Below are 20083 nucleotides of genomic sequence, written 5' to 3' on the forward strand. Positions count from 1 at the left end.
GGGCCCAAGCACTTGGGCCATCCTCCACTGCACTTCTGGCCACAGCAGAGAGCTGGCCTGGAAGAGGGGCAACCGGCACAGAATCGGGCGCCCTGACCGGGACTAGAACCTGATGTTCCGGCGCCGCAGGCAGAGGATTAGCCTATTGAGCCGTGGCGCCGGCCTGTTCTTAACTCTTAAAGTATTTGAGGAGAAACAGAAAACTTGCCACTAAATATTAAATAATTCATAAAACATGGTATAAATTTTCACTAAAAGCTGCTTTGTCCACCAGTAATTCCAATTTAATGTACTTGCATTATACTTAAAAACAGATCTCCTTACTCCAGGCATAGTAAATATAAAAAAGAAATGTGAAATAGTGTGACTGTAAATAAAAGACGATTTAGTCCCCTGAAGCAGCAGAACAAACCATGCAGGGGAGAAACAAAGGAGGCATCTAGACTAATAGGCATAAAAGTAAACTGGAAGACGAAATCACAGTACAAAATTCACAGAAGATGTATTTTAAGCACCATGGAGTCTAATGCCCAAGGCCAAAGTGAAAGAGTTAAGTTAAAAAAGAAAGAAAAATTTTAAAAAGAAAAACATTGTTTTATGATTTGCATGTTAGCAAATCAACACTGTCACATTTGCTGCATAAGCTTGAAGCACTTGAAAAAGTAGTCAAATACCATGATTATAGATGCAGTATAATCTGAGTGAAATATATCGCTTTTGTGATAAGAAACTTTTAGTGATAAATGCCTTATTATGCAATGTACTTTAATTTCTGTCATACACTTTCTTAGCACTTGTGAAACTCTAAGACTGAGAAAAATGAAATAGCAAAAGTATCTTCAAAGTTCTTATTACTTGTTTATAACATTCATTTGTAATATTTTAACGGACTAAAATTTTCATAGCAAAGCCTTTTAGAATAAATTAGTGAAGAGTATTATGAACATATAATTTGCTTATGCAAATATTATCTACATTAAAATAATCACACAAGCTCATAAGGCAAAAGAGAGATATATTTTCTTTGCCTTTTTTTAGAATTAAAAAGAAATTAGTTTTATTGTAAAAGTTATGAGTATGGGTTCTCCTTGAACATGGAGCCAATTTGTCTCTTTGCTCAGCACTCAGTGGTTCTGGAGATACTAGTCAACAAGAAAAGGACTAATAGCTTCTGGAAACATTAGCCTGAGAACCATTTTCCATTTAGTCTATAGTTGGTTAATCAAGTGTACGTTCATTTGTCCATATAAGCTATAAAATCCCACAATGGTGATGCAATTATAATTAACATTGCTGACCAGTTTAAAGGCATAAACAGTAGTATGCCCATCAATATGTACTCTCCATTTGCTGACATTTCCAGTTATGCCAGATGGTAACTTTATGAAGGTGCCTTGTGGTGCTTCTAATGATTTTTGTGCCTGATGGTACTTTTATAGAGACTGTCACATTATAGAAGGCTGAAGGGTGACTTGATAATGATCTTCAGGCATATGAAGGGTCATGCAGTATATGATTGTGAAGTGACCAGCTGTTACTCATTCAAAGGAGAAGTAGTAGATGTTAATTGTTACTAGAGAGATTTAACTTAAATGTGAAGTAGAACTTCTTGATAGCAAAAGGTATTTAACGAGAAGAATAATGAGAGGTGTTAAAACCTTTTTTTATTTTCCTGGAGGACATATCATGCTCATCTGTTAGCTGCTGTTATCGCACAGTGGCCTAATGGGCTGCTTGCAATGCTGGCGTCCCATACTAGTGGGCTGATTCTAATCCCAGCTGCTCTGCTCTCAAAGCTGCACCCTGCTAATGTGCCTAGGAAGAGAGAGAAGGGTGGTTCAAATACTTGGGGCCACGCCATGCATGTAGGAGACCCAGATGGTGTTTCTGGGTCTTGGCTTCAGCCTGGACCAAGCTAGCTATTGCAGACATGTGGAGAGTGAACCAGCAGGTAGAAGATCTATCTCTCTCCCTTTCTCAATCTCTTTCTCTCCTCCTCTCTCTGTTGCTTTTTGTTTCAAATGTCAGTAATTAAGTACATAAATAAATAAATACATAAATAACTCTTAGAAAAGGGGACCAGTGTTGTGGTCAATCAGATTAAGATGCTCTTATAACCCTGGCATCCCATATCAGAGCTCTAGTTTGAATCCCAGCTGCTCCAATTCCAATCCAGCTTCCTGCTAATTCCCACGGGAAGTAAGGGATGATGGCCCAGGTGTTTGAGCTCCTGTCCTCCATGTAAGAGACCTTGCTGGAGTTCCTGGCTCCAGGAATCAGCCTGACCCAGACCTAGCTGTTACAACCATCTGGGGAGTGGACCAGTAAATGGAATCTCTCTCTCTCTCTCTCTCTCTCTCTGGCACATAGCCTTTCTTTCTTTTTTTTTAAGATTTATTTTATTTATTTGAAAGACAGAGTTACAGAGAGAGGTAGAGACAGAGAGGTCTTCTGTCTGCTGGTTCACTCCCCAGATGGCAGCAACGGCTGGAGCTAAGCAGATCCAAAGCCAGGAGCCTGGAGCTTCTTCCGCATCTCCCACGCGGATGCAGGGGCCCAAGGACTTGGACCATCTTCCACTGCTATCCCAGGCCATAGCAGAGAGCTGGATTGGAAGAGGAGCAGTCGGGACTAGAACCAACGCCCATATGGGATGCCAGCGCTTCAGGCCAGGGCGTTAACCCATTGCACCACAGCATCGGCCCCGTGGCACATGGCCTTTCAAATATTTTTTTAAAAAAGGAAAATGTTCATCTGTATGAAAAATAATCGTGTTTGCTCTTATTTTGTGTCGATAGATACTCTTCATTTCACATTGATGAGTCTATATTTTTCATACTCCAAAACTAATTTTATTCACATCCTGGCTATAACTTACTACCTGTGTGCCTTCAGGCACATTACTTGAAAGTATCATTTCTTGATTTACTTACCTGCAAAATGGACCTGGAGCCTTTCATCTGCATAGGGACAAGCATATAGCTATGAAGTGGGGTTTTATTTGATTCTTTCATTTCTCTTCCATGAAAATTAGGCCAGGCATGTAAATGATATCCTTTTAGCAGTATCTGTATATATATATATATATTTGAAAGGCATAGGGACAGAGAGAGATACCTTGCATACCATGCATGGTATCCCCAAACACCTGTAGCAGTCAGTGCTTGACCAAAGCAAAATCAGGAGCCAGGAACTCCATTCATATTTCACATGTGGGTGGGAAGAACCCAAGTGCTTGGGATATCATTCACTGTCCATCAGGCACATTAGCAGGAAACTGGATCAGAAGTACACAGTAGCAGGACTCAACCAGGACCTCCCATATGAATGTTGGTTTCCCAAGCAGCAACTTAACCTACTGCACCACAATATCCGCCCCCATTTTTCTTTTGCTATGAAATCCCTGTACAATGAAAACCTATGTGTTAGAAAAAGCAATATAAAACCTTGAACTGCTTCTCAAGTATTGAGAATTGTTTTCCCCTCATAGCATTAAATAAATGCATTGAGTTAGAAAGAATGTCAAAAGACACGGTTCTGGTTTAGATTTTTGAAACTGCTAACTATATAACCCAAATCCAAATCAAATAACTTCCCTGAATTTTCTTTGTCTTATCTCAAAAAAAAATGGTTAGGGAAGCTGACATTAAAAGATAAATTTTGATGCCACTTTTTTATGTCTTGGAAAAGAGACAGTGGTGAATAAGTTGAGAGACATTCAGCAATACAGATTGAGAGTAGAATTTTCTGCTGTAGTGGTCCGTGGCTTATCTAGAACAAATCAACAAATGATCAAACAAGATAACTTCAGAAATGATGCACTAGGAAGAAATCCAATAGGACAAGAATATAATAAAATAATTAATTGGGGTTTATGGGGCTGGATGTGACTCTGTGGTCTAGGAAATCTTTTTCTAAAGTCATGACCCTTGGTACTATCCATAAGTAATCAGAAAGCTTCAACTATACAAGATAGAGAAAAGTATTATCGTTATGGGTTGGAGGTAATAACCAATCCATTTCTACTTTTTTCATATGAATTTGTGGAGCTGAAATATGCAGCACAGATAAAAGTATTGATTAGCTCAGTTCTTGGCTTTGAGTTACTAGCTGATCTGAGCTCATCAATTGCTTTACAAGTAGAGCATAGGAGAGGGAGCAGTAATTTTATGAGAAAATAATTGTTTCCATTTTTCGCTTCTAAAATACTTCGACTAATCCCTGACCTGGCTATTTGACAAAGTAGAATTTTTTTAAATAGAAAACTTTTATTTAACACATTCAAATTTCAAAGGTACAACTTTATGGGGGGTCTTCCCCCAAAAACCAATCTCCCATTCTCAAACCATCCCATTTCTTACTCCCTCTCGCATCCCATTCTTCATTAAGATTCATTTTCAGTTAAGGCAAGGTAGATTTGAAGATGAAATGAAATAATAGGTAAGTAACCAGTAAAACTCCACTCAATGGGAGATTGATATGAAATGATTTTATTTTTTATAATTACTATTTTCAATCATGCTCTATTGACATCTACTTTCTTGAAGATCTAATCTATTACATTTGTCATGCTGATATCATTTAAACAAAATTAACTCATATATACTATTATGAATGCAAGAAAGTAATTACTATTGAAGTGATTTACTTTTCTCTCATTAAAATATATTCTATCTTAAGAATATATGAGGAATCTTCAAGAAAGACTATGGAATATACATTCTTCCTAACCAGTAGAGCACATTGTTCAGAATTAGAGAAAGGATAGGTTGATAGATTGGAGACTGACATTTCCCTCTTCCCATCAGTTCTGAATAATTTCCCAGTAATTAAATACAACTTTGACATTTCTAGAATGATTATGGTTACAAAATGTAGGAAAAAAAACAGAAACAAAAACTTTTACAGATAGTCTTCTTTAACAGAGTCATCTGCTTTTGCACTACAAATGTTGTAGATTAATCTCCTTTTGCTGTTTGACATATGTCTACCTAAGTTGGAAAAGTCCACCTGAACCAAGAACTCTGAGATCCATCAGAATGTGTGTTCTCTTCAGCCTCAGTAGTCAAGAGTACCTCACACAGTCCTGTATTAAGGCTACCACTCTTTTGATGTTTCTCGGGTGAAACATGTTTCACAGGCTGATAGAGAAGTATGAGAGAAAGGAGGAACCCTTGATAATAAAATTTTATGACTGCTGAAATTATTACAGTAACCAGTTAAATTGATTAAGCAAATCCTATATTGGAATGCAATATGACCTATTTTGTGAAGTTTGGATCAGTGGTTATAGAAGTATATATAATTAAGAATACATTATGGACCATACTATATTGACATACTTTTGGAGACAGTCCATCGTGAATGCGCATGTTACCACTCTAATTGGAGTATTACAAGAGAATAAACTATGATTTTTATTGACAAGCACATATAAGTAAAAACTATTCTTGGTAACTCTGTTAAATTAATTTTCTCTTTATGGATTTTAATATCCTTAGAAATTGTCTTGTAATAAAAAATTTCTTCTTAATTAAGTCAATTAATATTCATAAAAATCTTAAAGTTAATTAAGGATGCAGAAATTAAATTTGACATTACAAAATAACATAATCACTGTTGATAATAAAAGTTTGAAGAAAGGTAAGGTTGAAAAATTTAAAGCAGAACAGTGAGTTCAACAGATTCGTAATATTACTAAAGTTCAAATGAGTAAATCCTTTCAAAAGAAGTACATTATTACAATTCCATTTGAACCTTTCTTAAATATTTTTGGGAAATGATGTTAATCCATATGATACATAGGATCCATTTAGGGTAATCAAAATAATAATTCATAAGAAATGAAAATTATACAGATAAATATTATACTTGCATTGCTTTTCAGTATTCTACAAGATCGAAAGAAAAAGTAAGATTGCAAATTTAAAAAAATACCAAGCCAGGCTTATTACTAAACTTAGATTCTGAAAATTCTGTCTCTTCACTAACCAAATAACAATGTTTTAATGTAAGCATTCTTGCAATGATCTCTAACTAAGGTAATGCATTTGCAGTTCTTAATTTCCGATCAGTCAGACATTTCTAGTACAGCTAACCTTGGCAATTCTGTGAGAGAAATAAGTTTGGTAATTCCACTTACCTTGAAGGGCCAGCAGAGTTAAACACACACATACACAAAAAGAATTTCTTTATTTGAGGGGAATTATTTTAAGACTGACTTATTTATTTGAAAGAGTGACAGAGAGGAGAGGGAGAGACTGAGATCATCCATCTGATAATTGACTCTAGAAATGGCCTCAACAGCCAGAGGTGGGTGAGGCCCAAACCAGGAGCCTGTAAATCCATCCTAGTTCCCTACGTGGGAGGTAGGGGCCCAAATCAATGAGCCACTTTCTGTTGCCTACTCAGGGACATTAGCAGGAAGTTGGATCAGAATTGGAGCTGCTGGGACTCGAATCAGCTCTCCAAGTGGGATGCTGTGTCACAAGTGGCAGCTTAATTCACTGCCACAATGCCTGCTCCTTGGGGCAAATCTTGAATCCCCTGTAAGATGTATATAAGTACTTATTTGTAATTATTTAACAATATAAATTACATGAGTATATAGCTGTTTTACATATTTTTATAGTTTATTCACTAAGTCCAAAAGGTCAAGGGCTTTTTGAAGATTTATTTTATTCACTTGAAAGGCAGATCTCCATAGTGACAGGGAGACAGAGAGATTCTTCTGCTGGTTCATTATCAAATGGCCACAATACCTGGCTGGACCAGATGGAAACCAGGAACCTTGAGCTTCCTGGGGGTCTCCCGTGTGGATATAGAGGCCCAAGCACTTGGGCCACCTTCTATCTATTTCCCAGGTGCATTAGTAATGAGCTGCACAGGAACTGGTGCAGCAGCCGGAACTCAAACCAGAGCCCTTATAGGACACTGGTGTCGTGGGCGGCAGCTTTACCTGCTGAACCATAAGGCCAACCCTGGGCTTCTAATTTTTTTAAACACCTATATTAGTATGCTAGTCTATCATTAAAAAGCAACAAAGACTGCTGGCTTTAACAATGCAAGTGTTCTTAGGCAGAAAGTTCAAGATCAAGGTGGTAGGAGATTTGGTTTCTCTTGAGGCCTCTATTTTGGGCTTGCAGCCAGGTTTGCCTTCTTGCTGTTTCCTTACATGGTTTTGTCTTGTGTGTGCACATCCCTGGTATGTGTGTGCATCCCTGAAGTTTCTTCCTCTTAAGAACACCAACCCTGTTGTATTTTAGTCCTTCACTTATGAACTCATTTATTTTTAATTATTTCTAGATTTAATGGCCTATACATATAGTCACATTAGAGGTTAGGGCATAATATGAATTTTAAGAGGGTACTTATAGATTCATAACAGCAGCAAACTTTACAAGCATTTTTCAAAAATTTGTGGAAAATAGAATTAAAACAATTTTGTTTTCATTAACAATGTTTAAATCTGTATTCAGAGGATTGTTCAAGGTTTTTAAAAATGCATATTGTGAGAAAAATACGTATGGATTTCAAAAAAATTGAGCCAAAATAAGTATATCATGTAATTTTAGTTTTTCTATAAACTTGTTGAAGTATACTTGTTTTATGTAATCTTTATGAGAGCTATATCAGAGTTCTTTTAATACCCCTATTTTTGAAAACAACTTTATAATGATAAAATTGACATAGCACAAAGTTGAATGATGAAATAGACATTATGACATGTGTGTATATTTGTGGAACCCCCTAACTACCATCAAAATTATGAACATTTCCATCACCCCCAAGTGTTTCCTCGTGCCTGGTATACAGTACTCCTTTTGTTTCCCTCAAGCAATAAGTGATCTGTAATTAAATTATATTGTATATACTCTTTTCATTTGGCTTCTTCTACTTGCCATGATTATTTTTAAAAAAGATTTCCTAAAATCTGTTCAAAAGGCAAAATTACAGATGGGGATGGGAGAGGAGAGAGCTCTTGCATCTGCTGGTTCACTCCCCAAATGGCTGCAACAGTCAGGGCTGGGCCAAGGCAAATCCAGGAGCCCAAAATTCCATGTGGATCTCCTATGTAGAGAGCAGGGACCCAAGCACGTGGGCCACCTTCTACCACTTTCCCCGGTGCATTATCAGGGAGCTGCTTTGGAAGTGGAACAGCTGGGAATCCAAATGGCACTGTTTCTGAGATGCAGGATTGCAGGTAGCAGCTTAACCTGCTGTAGCACAGCACTGGTCTCTACCCATCATGGTCATTTTGAGATCAGTTCACGCTGTTGCACTGATTTTTAACACTGAATAATATTGAATTGTACACACATATCATTTTTTTAATTTGCGTAGCTGTTCATGGACATTTAGGTTCACATTTCTGGCTATTATAGATAAAGATGCTATGCTGTAAGCATTTGTGTTAAGTCTATACTGACATAAATGTACTTTGGTAAATATCTTGCTGAAAGAGCTAGATTATGTAATAGACGTATATTTTACAAAGCAATTGTACCATTTTACATTTGTACCAGTAATTTATGAAAATTCCCATTTATTTACATCTTTGTTAACACTTGATCTAGTCAGTATTTTTTTATCTTAGACATAGACATATAATTGGGTTCAATTGCAATTCCCTGCAATGCAGTATTGAACATTATTTCATGTGCTCATTTGCAATTCACATATGTCTTTTAGTAAAGTCTCTGTTAAAATCATTTACCAGTTTTTTATAGAACATTTTTTATTTGAGTTTTGAGGGCTTCTCATATATTGTGTACACAAACACTGCATCAAGTCAAAGCATTTTAAAAATGACGTCTCAATCTTTGACACCTTTTCTTGGTTCTGATAGTGTCTTTTGAAGAGCAGATATGTAATATTTGATGGAGTCTAATTTATCACTTCTATGAATGTTGGTTTCTGTGCCAAATATAGGAAATCTGTACAAAGTCTTGATGAATATCCCTTATGTTTTCAACTATCAGATTTATAGTTTTATGCATTATATTCTGATTCATCTTGAGTTAGTTGTTGAATACAGTGCAAGGTTTGTATCTAAGAACAGTATTTTGCATACAGATATTTAAACCTTTTAGCACCACTTGTTGAAAAGTTATCCTTTCTCCACTATATTGCCTTTGCACCTCTGTCACAAGTCAGTTGTGACATAGATATGGGCTTAGTTTTAGAATCTTGCTTCTGTTTCATTGATCTACTTATCCATATTTACTCTAATAGCATACTGTTTTGCTTTCTATCATTTTATACAAATTCTTTGAATCAGGTACTATTAGCCCTCCAATATTTTTTTAAAAGCTGTTATTAGCTATTCCAGGTCTTTCAAATTTTCATGTGAATTTTAAAGTCAACTTCCAAGTTTCTATAGAAAGTGTGCTGGGACTTTAATTGGTACTGCAATGAATTGATGAATTTTGGGTGAATTAACATCCTGACGAATCCAATCCATAAACAAGGCATATCTCTAAAATATTGCATTTATTATTTAATGTTTCTTCATGGTGTTATCATGTACAAGTTTTTTTATATATTTTACACTGTGATTTTAAAACAATGCAAGTTTTAATAGCAATATCTTTAGATTTCAATTTTAATTACTAACATATAGAAATACAACTGACATCTATGTATTGATAACATGTTGTTGAATTTTGATAAGTTCATTAACTCACATTAATTTTAGGGAGTGAATTTTCTATAAACACAATGATGTCATGTGAAAATCAGTCTGTTTTTCAACCTGGTTACCTTTTATTTGTTTTTATCTCCTTAGGGAAGTAACCAGTTGTGAATACTATGTTGTATAAAAAAGTAAGGACAAATTCCTGTCTTCTCTGGTTCTGTTCTTAGTAGCAAAAAGTATTCAGCCTTTTTCCATTAAATATATTAATTATAGATTTTTTCATAGATTCCAATTAGCAGGTTGAAGAATCTACATTCTATTCATTGTCTAGAGTTTTTGTCAATAATGGACGTTAAATTTGGCCAAATGATTTTACTGTTAAACCAACCCTGCATTACATAAATAAATAATAACACTTATGACATATTATCTCATCTATATTCTGTTGGATTTGCTTTTGTTAAGTTTTAAGTAGAATTTTGCTTCTGTATTTATGTGGGCTGTTGATCTGTGATTGCCTGTTTTTACAATATCATTTCTGTTTTGGAATCAGAATAATGCTCACCTCAGAGAATGAGTTGGAGATATTTCCCTTGATATTATATTTTACAATTAAAAACAAATTAATTAAATGCAAAGTCACTGTTAGAAGTGAAAGTATAATTACCATGTCTACCTAATAAAACATTTCTTTGGATGTTTTCCAGTGTGATAGTTAAAAATATAGTCTCTTCGTGTGATTTGTTTTTTAAGATTTATTTTATTATTTGAAAGAGTTACAGGAAGCAAGATCTTCATCTGTTGGTTCATTCCCCAAATGGCCCCAATAGCCACAACTGGGCCAATCCAAAGCCAGGAGCCAGGGGCTTCTTCCAGGTCTCTCACATGGGTGCAGGGTCCCTAGGACTAGGGGCCATCCTCTGCTGCTTTCCCAGGTGCATTAACAGGGAGCTGAATTGGAAATGGAGCAGCCGGGACCCAAGCCAACACCCACGTGGGATGCTGGTGTTGCAGAATGGAGCTTTAACATGCTATGCCACAGCATTGGTCCCTCTTAATGTGAAATTTAAGTTCAAATCCCAACTTAGCTCCTATTTAATTATTGTATAAAATATTATTAATACATGTGTACCATATATTTTAAATTTTTGGAAAGCAAAACATTCAGGTTTCATGTCAACATTATTGAAATATAATTGAAAGATAAAAATTACACATTTATAAAATGTACAATTTTATATACTTTTCAATCTATTTTAATTGGCAACAGGAAAGAATATATGCATTTAGTACATGAGATAATAAATGTGCTAATTAGCTCAACTGAGGCTTCCCACAATGTATACATATTTCAAAACATGTTGTAGACTTTAAAAAAAAAACTTTCAGTATTAAGGCAGGCAATTACTGGAAGTCTTTACTTCTTGCCTCCAAGAAGCACAGTTTCAAAACATATCAAAGGATCAGAAATTCTGGTAAGCTAGTTGGTTCCTTTAAGTCCAGGAAGTGCCACGGTCTCTGGCCAGTATTCCAGGAATGATGACATATATGCAGCAGTTCTGAGAACCTACAGAGCTGTGGGCACTTTTCTCCCCTCTGTAGCTAACATGTAACCTAATTTCCTAATGCTAAGTCTATTAGGCTGATGTTCCTTAGACCTTTTACTTGAATCTTTAAAACTGAATTTGACAAAGCATTTAAAATTCTAACAATGGAGAAAATACTCCATGGCAGAGAAATTGACAGTATAATTCAAAAGGTCTTTTTCACCTCTTATTCCATATGATTTTGAAACTGGCCTTATTTGGTATTCATATTAAATCTTTTTTTTTTTTTTCAAATAATGAAACAGTGCAAATTTTGTTAGCATCATTATTTTGACTGTATGGGTTTCATAATTTAATAATCACTGCTTTTATCTGGAGTGAAACAAGTTTTCTCCACAACTGAGTGACAGATATACATGTATTTTGCATTTAATTTCAATTCATAGATTTAAATAAGTTTTTCTATCTTCATAGCATGACCTCTCCTTTAATTTACCTCTTAAAGTTTATTTATTTAAGGAAGGAGAGAGAGAAAAACAGACTGATCTTGCACATGCTGTTTCGCTCCCCAAGTGCCTGCAGTCTGGTCTAAGCCAGATTGAAGCCAGCAGCCCAAAACTCAATACAAGTAGCCCACATTATGTGTTAGGGACCCAGACACTTAAGCCTTCTCCTGCTGCCTTACATAACCTGCTTTACACCCAGTTACTCCAGGTATCTTAAGACCAGGATAAATGCCTGCAAATGCTTGAAATTCAAGTTCTGATACACTGGAAATCTCAATCAAATTCATTGTTCAATCTACTATCTTTCCCTTTCCTAATTAATAATTTCAGGACATTAACTGTTGTTTATATTGTTGATTATTTGTTAAATGCTTGTGAATAGATATATTTTTCCTGATCAGTTTGCCATCACATCAGGTTTTATTATTATTATTCCCTATCTTTTTATAGCCCCTATAAAATGATATTTATATTCCACTATGTATATTGTTTGGCATATAGTTGAAACTTATTGTTTTGAATAAATCAATTGCATTAAGTAGATTTTAAAGCAGCAAGGCAAATAAAATCTAACGTTCTTTGCCTTAAAATTTAAGCTCTTTTTTAAAAATGAGGGAATTCAGGATAAAAGGGTTTTTTTTCTTTTGTATAAATTGATTCCTACTTGGCTGAAATTCATGATCACTGTGCTACTTAGGAATTTGACACCTTTCTATGCAAGCTTAATATAGTCATATTAATTTAAGGGAATAGTGAAGAGTGAGAAGAATCAGTACAATCAAGATGTGTTAGGTTTTTTGAGTACGTAATTTTTTATCTGTAATACATTTTATTCTATCATCCAGTTAGTTCTTTCTCAAGCTGTCAGCAATAGCCCCTGCACATACACTGTGTAAGCTGACAGAATGTCCTATCATGTCATGAGGCTTTGTGCAAACAAGTATGTTACTCATTTTCCTGGCTTTTACAAAAAGCAGCCTTAAGGGGATTACAACCAGTTTTTGGGGGGCTGAGATCTCAAATTATAATTTGGTTTTAATAGTCTACTTAATAAAGTGTATACAATTCACTCGCTATGATCTGCACAAGTTGCATGTAGTCGAAAATCATGCAAGACATAATCAGAAATCATTTCTGTTTGTATGTGGTAAGTGTTATGTGCTGTTTCTGGAGCAAATTTCCTGCCTTAATTATGTTTAGCTTAGGGTAATTAGTTTGCATTTCCTGAGCACATATCAGTAACAGTGGGAGAAACATAGCCTTGAGGTGTTCTGAAAGGATGATTTAAGATATTACCCCTGAACCACATGTACACTCAATACTTGTACATGACCTGGGAAAATGCAAGAGTCTAGTACTGCCAAGAGTATTGTTCAGAACTTGTGATCAAATTATGTCTCTCAAAAATAACTGTGTATGTTTCTAATTTGACTCACTCTATTCCCACTATGCCAGTTTTATGAAGGAGATTCATTAAACTAGATAGCGTAATGAGGAAACGTAACAGTTTCAATTTATTATTTGTTCTGTCAAGTGTGTATGTGTAATTACTTAAAAAGTTATTTTAGGTGTAGGCATTGTGGAACAGAGGGTTAAGCCGCTGGTTTGACTTCTGGCTGCTCCATTCCCAATTCAGTTCTCTGCTAATAGTCTGGGAAGTCAACGGAAATGGCCCAAGTACTTGGGCCTCTGCCACTCATGTTGGAGACCTGAATGGAATTCTGCGGCCTTGGCTTCAGGACAACATAGTCCTGGCTGTTCTAACCATCTGGGGAGTAAACCAGCAGATGAACTTTCTCTCCCTTTCTTCTTTTTTTCTCTCCCTCATCCTCCCTCCTTTCTCTCTCTCTGTTTCTTTCTCTCTGTCTCTCTCTGAACTTTTCAAATAAATACATAAATTAATCTTTTTTAAAAAGTTTTTTAAATTTATTTCTACTTGTGACAAGTTGTGCCATTTCTTCTTGATTTTTTTAGTTTTTCTGTTTTGATTTGTAGCTGAACACCCATCCTTTGCCTGGCAGTATATATAAAACGATATACACAGCACTCTTTATTCTCATTGTTCTTTATAGTTGAGATACTAGAAGTAAATAAATTCTAAGGATAACTGCACTATGCAAATAAAACGCAATTGTGTTTCACAACAACTGTTTAAATTCTCTGTGCTAACAAGTCTGTTTTCCCATTAATTTTTAAAGGACTTAGTTTGGAACATGTTAATGCATAAGATGAGTAAGAGATTTCTTTTAAAAGCATGTAGTTATTTGTATATTATATTTTCAGGCTTAATCTTTTCAGGCAGGAATATCCCTGCTTCCTCTCATGCATGCTCCCACTCTCCTTGTCTTGTGCACGCATATGTACCCTTTTCTATGTTAGGAGAGTGTTTGAAATCCAATCTTTGGTCATTTCAACTTGGAGAATCAAATGCAAGTAAATTGCATGTAATGATAGCACTTGGATTTTAAATGTTAAGATTGCAAATCTTACAAATGAAAAAACTGTGGAAACAAACATGTATTTAGTATTTATGAAGTATGGTTTCTAACATGAATGCTAATTATCCATATGGCCAAGAAACAGTGGCAAATGAAAAATAATGATGTGATTTCAGAATCACTACCACAGAATCTGGCCAATGATATATACAATATATGTTTCTCCCATTCTTGCTTGTTTTTATTTTTTTAATTGATGGTTTCCATCTAATGACTCCCATTTCTCCAAAGAAATGAATACCGATACTTTACTTATTTCTGTATGCTATGCCCTGTGTACTTCATCCAGGACATGCCCCTCCCCTTATTTAATTTAATGAATTCAAACTGAGCCCAGTAAACTATCCAAAGGACAGATTTGGCTCCAACTAGAACATTGTATTTAATCTGATATAAAAGAATAGTTTAAGCCAATTAGATACAGAGCAGTTGGAAAAGGGATGTACAAGTAGGGTGTGTTAGAAACAAATGCCCAGAAATAAGAGAAAAGTGGTGGTTAAGACAGATGTATGAGGCATGGAAGAGAGTAAGAGGGAGATTTGAAAGATTTTGGCTGGCGCCCTGGCTCAATAGGCTAATCCTCCACCTGCGGCGCTGGCACCCTGGGTTTTAGTCCCGGTCGGGGCGCCAGATTCTGTCCCGGTTGCTCCTCTTCCAGTCCAGCTCTCTGCTGTGGCCCAGGAATGCAGTGGAGGATGGCCCAAGTCCTTGGGCCTTGCACCCACATGGGAGACCAGGAGAAGCGCCTGGCTCCTGGCCGGAGTGCACCGGCCACAGCTGCCATTCTTTGGGGGGTGAACCAACAGAAAAGGAAGACCTTTCTCTCTGTCTCTCGCTCTCTCACTGTCCACTCTGCCTGTCAATAAATAAATAAATAAGAAAGACTTTTAAGTAGTTCAATAAGGCTAGAGCATACCCCTGATGAAGAAACTGATCAGGAAAACATACTATACAGGAGCCAACTAGTGGAGGATCTTTTCTGCCCAATAAGCAGATTTGATTTTATCTTGCAAAAGATGCCATCAAAGAATTTTGATGGGAAATTACACTTAAATTTCACTTTTAAAAGATGATTATAATGGAATGTGGAGAATTATCTATAATGGCAAAAATCTAAAGTATGGGCTAGAATCTATGGTTATATTCCACCTGAGGTAGATGACACCAATCAGCATAGATGAGGAGTTGAGCTGAAAGCAATCGAAATATATGAAGCAAGTAGAGCTAGCAAGGTAAAATGACTGGAAATATATTGAGTAGATAGGAGAAGGGATAAAAGGTTAACTTAATAACAAAATTGTTGTGTCATTCATACTGAGAGGAACTAACAGAGTAATAGAAAATTGGATATCTTGTATCTTTCTCTGGGTGTATATATGTGTGCAGATGTGTTAGATTTTTCTGGTGTGTTGAGAAGAATATTATGCATCGTATTATAAATCATAGAGCTTTTCATACCTGAGACATCTAGGTGGGGTAATCTAGTAGGCAATTAAGAATATGAGTCTAGATCTTAGAAAAGATAACTGAGTTGAGATTTTAAAACCAGAGATTCATCAATAGTTCAAGCCATAGTAACTGGTAACATTTTCTGTCTATCCATTCATTAATCACAGATGCAACATGCATTGGAAGGATGTAATATTTGCCTGTCTTGATGCTAGATGGAAATAACAACAAGTTATAAGGGGTAGGTTGTTGCCTCAGCAGTTAAGATGCCACAAGGGAGCCATGTGGAATAGCAGATAAAGCACCACCTGCAGCTCTAGTGTGCTTTATGGCACCTGTTCAAGACCTGGCTGCTCCTTTGCCCATCCAGCTCCCTACTAATGCACCTGAGAAAGCAAGGGAGGATGGCCCAAGTCCTTGGGTGCCTGCACCGACGTGGCAGACCCAGATGAAGCTCCTGGCTTCTGGCATTGGCCTGGCTTATCCCTGGCCATTGCAGCCATTTGGGGAATGAACCACTGGATGGAAGGACTCTCTGTCTCTGCCTCCACCTCTCCTTCTCTATAACTCTTACAAATAATATAAATAAATTTAAAAGAAAAAAAGTTGCCACATAGGACACCCACATCCCCTATCAAAATGAGTGCCTGATTTAAATCCCAACTCCATTTCCAATTCAGAGCCTGTTAATGCACATCCTAATCAATGGATTAAATACTTGTGTTCCTGACACCTAAACAGGAGACCTGGATAGGATTCCAGGCTCCCACTGTGGCCCAACTGTTCCAAGTATTTGGACAGTAAACCAGTGGATTGAAAGTCTCTCTTTCACTTTGTGTCCTTTATTTTTCTCTCTGACCTTCATTTAAAAATCAAAATAAATAAATTGAGTTATTAACTTCTTTGATGTAAGCAATTACAGAGAAGCAAGAGATATTGTTTCTCTGAAAAACAGTAAGTACTTATGGGATGCTTTCTGCAGTCCAAGCAAAGCTATGATTTTTATAGATATTGTTCTTTTTATCTTCAAAAAAATCTTATTTGTAGCTATCATATCCATTTTACAAAAACAGAAAACGGAGGGAAAGAGTACTTGAGAAGTTTCCCTAATGTTACCTATGCAATAAAATTCATAATCTTAATGTCTTTTACAAGTTATTCAAATTTACTAATCAGAATATTTCCTTAATAAAGTTTCATTTTAAAAGACAATGCCAATATTTCAAATGGCATGCAGTACTGTGAGAAAAGAAACATTACAGGTAGCAGGATAATTGCTAATATAATTAAAGACATTCATTTAGAAATATCATCTAAGAGATTCTGAAGAGAATAATTTGAAATATGGATTTTTCTATCTCAAAAGCATTTTACATTTTTCCTGTGCTGCGAACTGACCTTGAAGCATCACTTCATTCTGGCTAGACATTCTCAGTCAGGTCCAAAGTTGATGTTATAAAAAGCAACAAGAACAAAAACAAGTAACTTAAATCATAAATACATACTGTTGAAAATGTTTGTGGTATAAACACATCAGGGTATATTTTTCATCTCATGAAACATGTGGACTGACTTTTGTTAGCCAACATGGAATTATTTTGATTGTGCAATAATAATACCTTATATTTGAATAGAATATTTACATTTTCAAAGTTCTGTATGATATGCAATTTATTTTTTCTAGAAGTTTGAAAAATATAAAAAAATTCTTTTGTTTATTTGTATATTTTAAATAATATACCCATCAGAAGACAAAGAATTTCAAATACTGAATAGCATTTATTTTATTCTTCTAATATTTCATATATTCATTTTATACTTTTCATTGTAAAATATAAACATATATTATCATTTTAACAATACCAAAATACACTGGATATTTTTCTCCCTGTTCCTTCCAGTCTTACTCATAGGAATTAAACAAGGTATATATTGTAAACACATACACATCTATAGAATTATAAATAAGTAATTTTATTTAGATCTTTAATTCTTTTGAAATATTTTTCAATAGATTGTGTAGTTCCCTGAACTTATATTCTTCCAACTGAAATGGTGACAAAACAATTTATCAAACTCATTTCCAATCCAAATTGAATTGACATGTCATCATTATCAAAAGAAACAGGGCCAGCGCCATGGTTCAATAGGCTAATCCTCCGCCTGTGGAGCCAACACCCCGGGTTCTAGTCCCAGTCAGGGTGCTGGATTCTGTCCCAGTTGCTCCTCTTCCAGGCCAGCTCTCTGCTGTGGCCCGGGAGTGCAGTGGAGGATGGCTCAAATCCTTGGGCCCTGCACCCCATGGGAGATCAGGAAAAGCACCTGGCTCCTGCCATCGGATCAGCGCGCCGGCCGCGGTGGCCATTGGAGGGTGAACCAACGGCAAAAGGAAGACCTTTCTGTCTGTCTCTCTCTCTCACTGTCCACTCTGCCTGTCAAAAAAAAAAAAAATCTATGCTAGGAATATGGATTAAAGGAGTAATTATTGGTTATAGGTACTGTGAATTATTCCTAATTTACCTCTTGTCTGTGTTTATTGTTTTACTTTTCTTTGTAGGGATTTATTTTTTTAAACCTAGAAAACTTTTATTTAAGGTATGCAAACTTCATCGATTTCATATGTACAAATTTAGGAACACAGTGGTTCTTCCCACCCTACCTCCCTCCTGCTGATACTTCCCCCTTTCTTCCTCCTCCCATTCATATTTTCTACAAAGATTTATTTTCAATTGACTTTCTACACATAAGATTAATATAACACTAAGTAAAGTGTTCAACAGATAGTATGAAGAAAAAAAAAATTGTTCCTCAACAATTGAGACAAGGGCTGTCCAAAATTGTTGCACCTCAAAGTGTCAATTTCACTTCTATACATTACCTTTTAGGTACTCAATTAGTTATTATCAGCTATAGCAATCTTATACAACAAAAGCAAAGATAAAGACATCATAATACCAGATTTCAAGGAATAATACAGGGCAATTATAACTGAAACAGTTTGGTACTGACAAAAAATCAGATGGGTAGACAAATGGAACAGAATAGAAACTCCAGAAATCAATCCACGCATCTACAACCAACTTCCTTTGACAAAAGAGCTAAAATCAAACTCTGTAGCAAGGACAGTCGCTTCAACAAATGGTTCTGGGAAAACTGAATCTCCCCATGCAGAAATATGAAGCAAGACCCTCCCTTAAACTTTACACAAAAATCCTCTCAAGAAGGATCAAGGACCCTAGTCTATGACTCAATACCATCAAATGTCTAGGGAACTTGGGGAAACCTTGCAAGACATTGACGTAGGCAAAGACTTCTTGGAAAAACTCCAGAAGCACAGGCAAACAAAGCCAAAATTGACAAATGTGATTACTCAAGCTGGGAAGCTTCTAGACTGAAAAAAAAAAAAAAAGAAGAGGAAACCAACAGAATGGGAGAAAATATTTGCAAACTATGCAACTGATGAAGGATTAATATCCAGAATATATCAAGAGTTAGGTAACTCAACAACAATAAAACAAATAATCCTGTTAGGAAATGGGCAGAAGATTTGAACAGGCATTTTTCAAGAGAAGAAATTCAAATGTCCAATAGACTTGAAAAAATGTTCAGGATCACTAACCATCATGAAAATATAAATAAAAACCACAGTGGTGCTCGCTTCGGCAGCACATATACTAAAATTGGAACGATACAGAGAAGATTAGCATGGCCCCTGCGCAAGGATGACACGCAAATTTGTGAAGCGTTCCAAAAAAAAAAAAAAAAAAACACACACACACAGTGAAGTTTAACCTCTCCCCAGTTAGAATGGCTTTCACACAGAAATCAACAAATAATAAAAATGTTGGAGTGAATGTGGGGAAAAAGGTACCCTAAGCCACTCTTGGTAGGAATGTAAATTGGTACGGCCACTGTGGAAGATAGTATAGAGTTACCTCAGAAATCTGAATATAGATCTGCCTTATGACCCAGCCATCACACTCCTGGGAATTTACCCAAATGAAAAGAAATCAGTGTATGAAAGAGTTATCTGTATCCCCATGTTCATTTCAGCTCAAGTCACATAATTGCTAAGATATGGAATCAATGCAGTTGTCCCTCAACTGAAGTCTAGACCAAGAAGTTATGGTATATATTTATGTATATATATATGTATATATATATATGTGTGTGTGTGTGTATATACATATATATATAAAACTGCACAGTGGTAAAAATGGATTTATTTTTAAAGCATTTGAATGTACCAATCTCCCTATATCCATTAAATTTTGTTTCACAATGGAAATAAAAATAAAAACTTTCATATGCCAATATATTTTTAAGAATTAGTTCATGGGTCTTTCCTAAACACATGCATGTCTTTTTCATATGGTTAGATAAATATCCATTGGCTTTAATCATTATAGCTTTAAAATCAATACTAAAATTAGTACACAAACCTGT

General features: G+C 35.7%; 1 protein-coding gene and 1 non-coding gene across 10 annotated transcripts in view; both read left to right on the forward strand.

The window, feature by feature from the left end:
• Positions 1-20083, forward strand: part of LRP1B (LDL receptor related protein 1B) — a 2140503-nt gene that overhangs the window by 1038013 nt on the left and 1082407 nt on the right. The window lies entirely within an intron of this gene.
• LOC127491868 (U6 spliceosomal RNA) lies at positions 19288-19394 on the forward strand. The gene has a single exon (XR_007920801.1). It is a non-coding gene; the product is annotated as a U6 spliceosomal RNA (small nuclear RNA).

The sequence above is a fragment of the Oryctolagus cuniculus genome, chromosome 3 (assembly GCF_964237555.1).
Source record: "Oryctolagus cuniculus chromosome 3, mOryCun1.1, whole genome shotgun sequence".
NCBI classification, from domain to species: Eukaryota; Metazoa; Chordata; class Mammalia; order Lagomorpha; family Leporidae; genus Oryctolagus; species Oryctolagus cuniculus.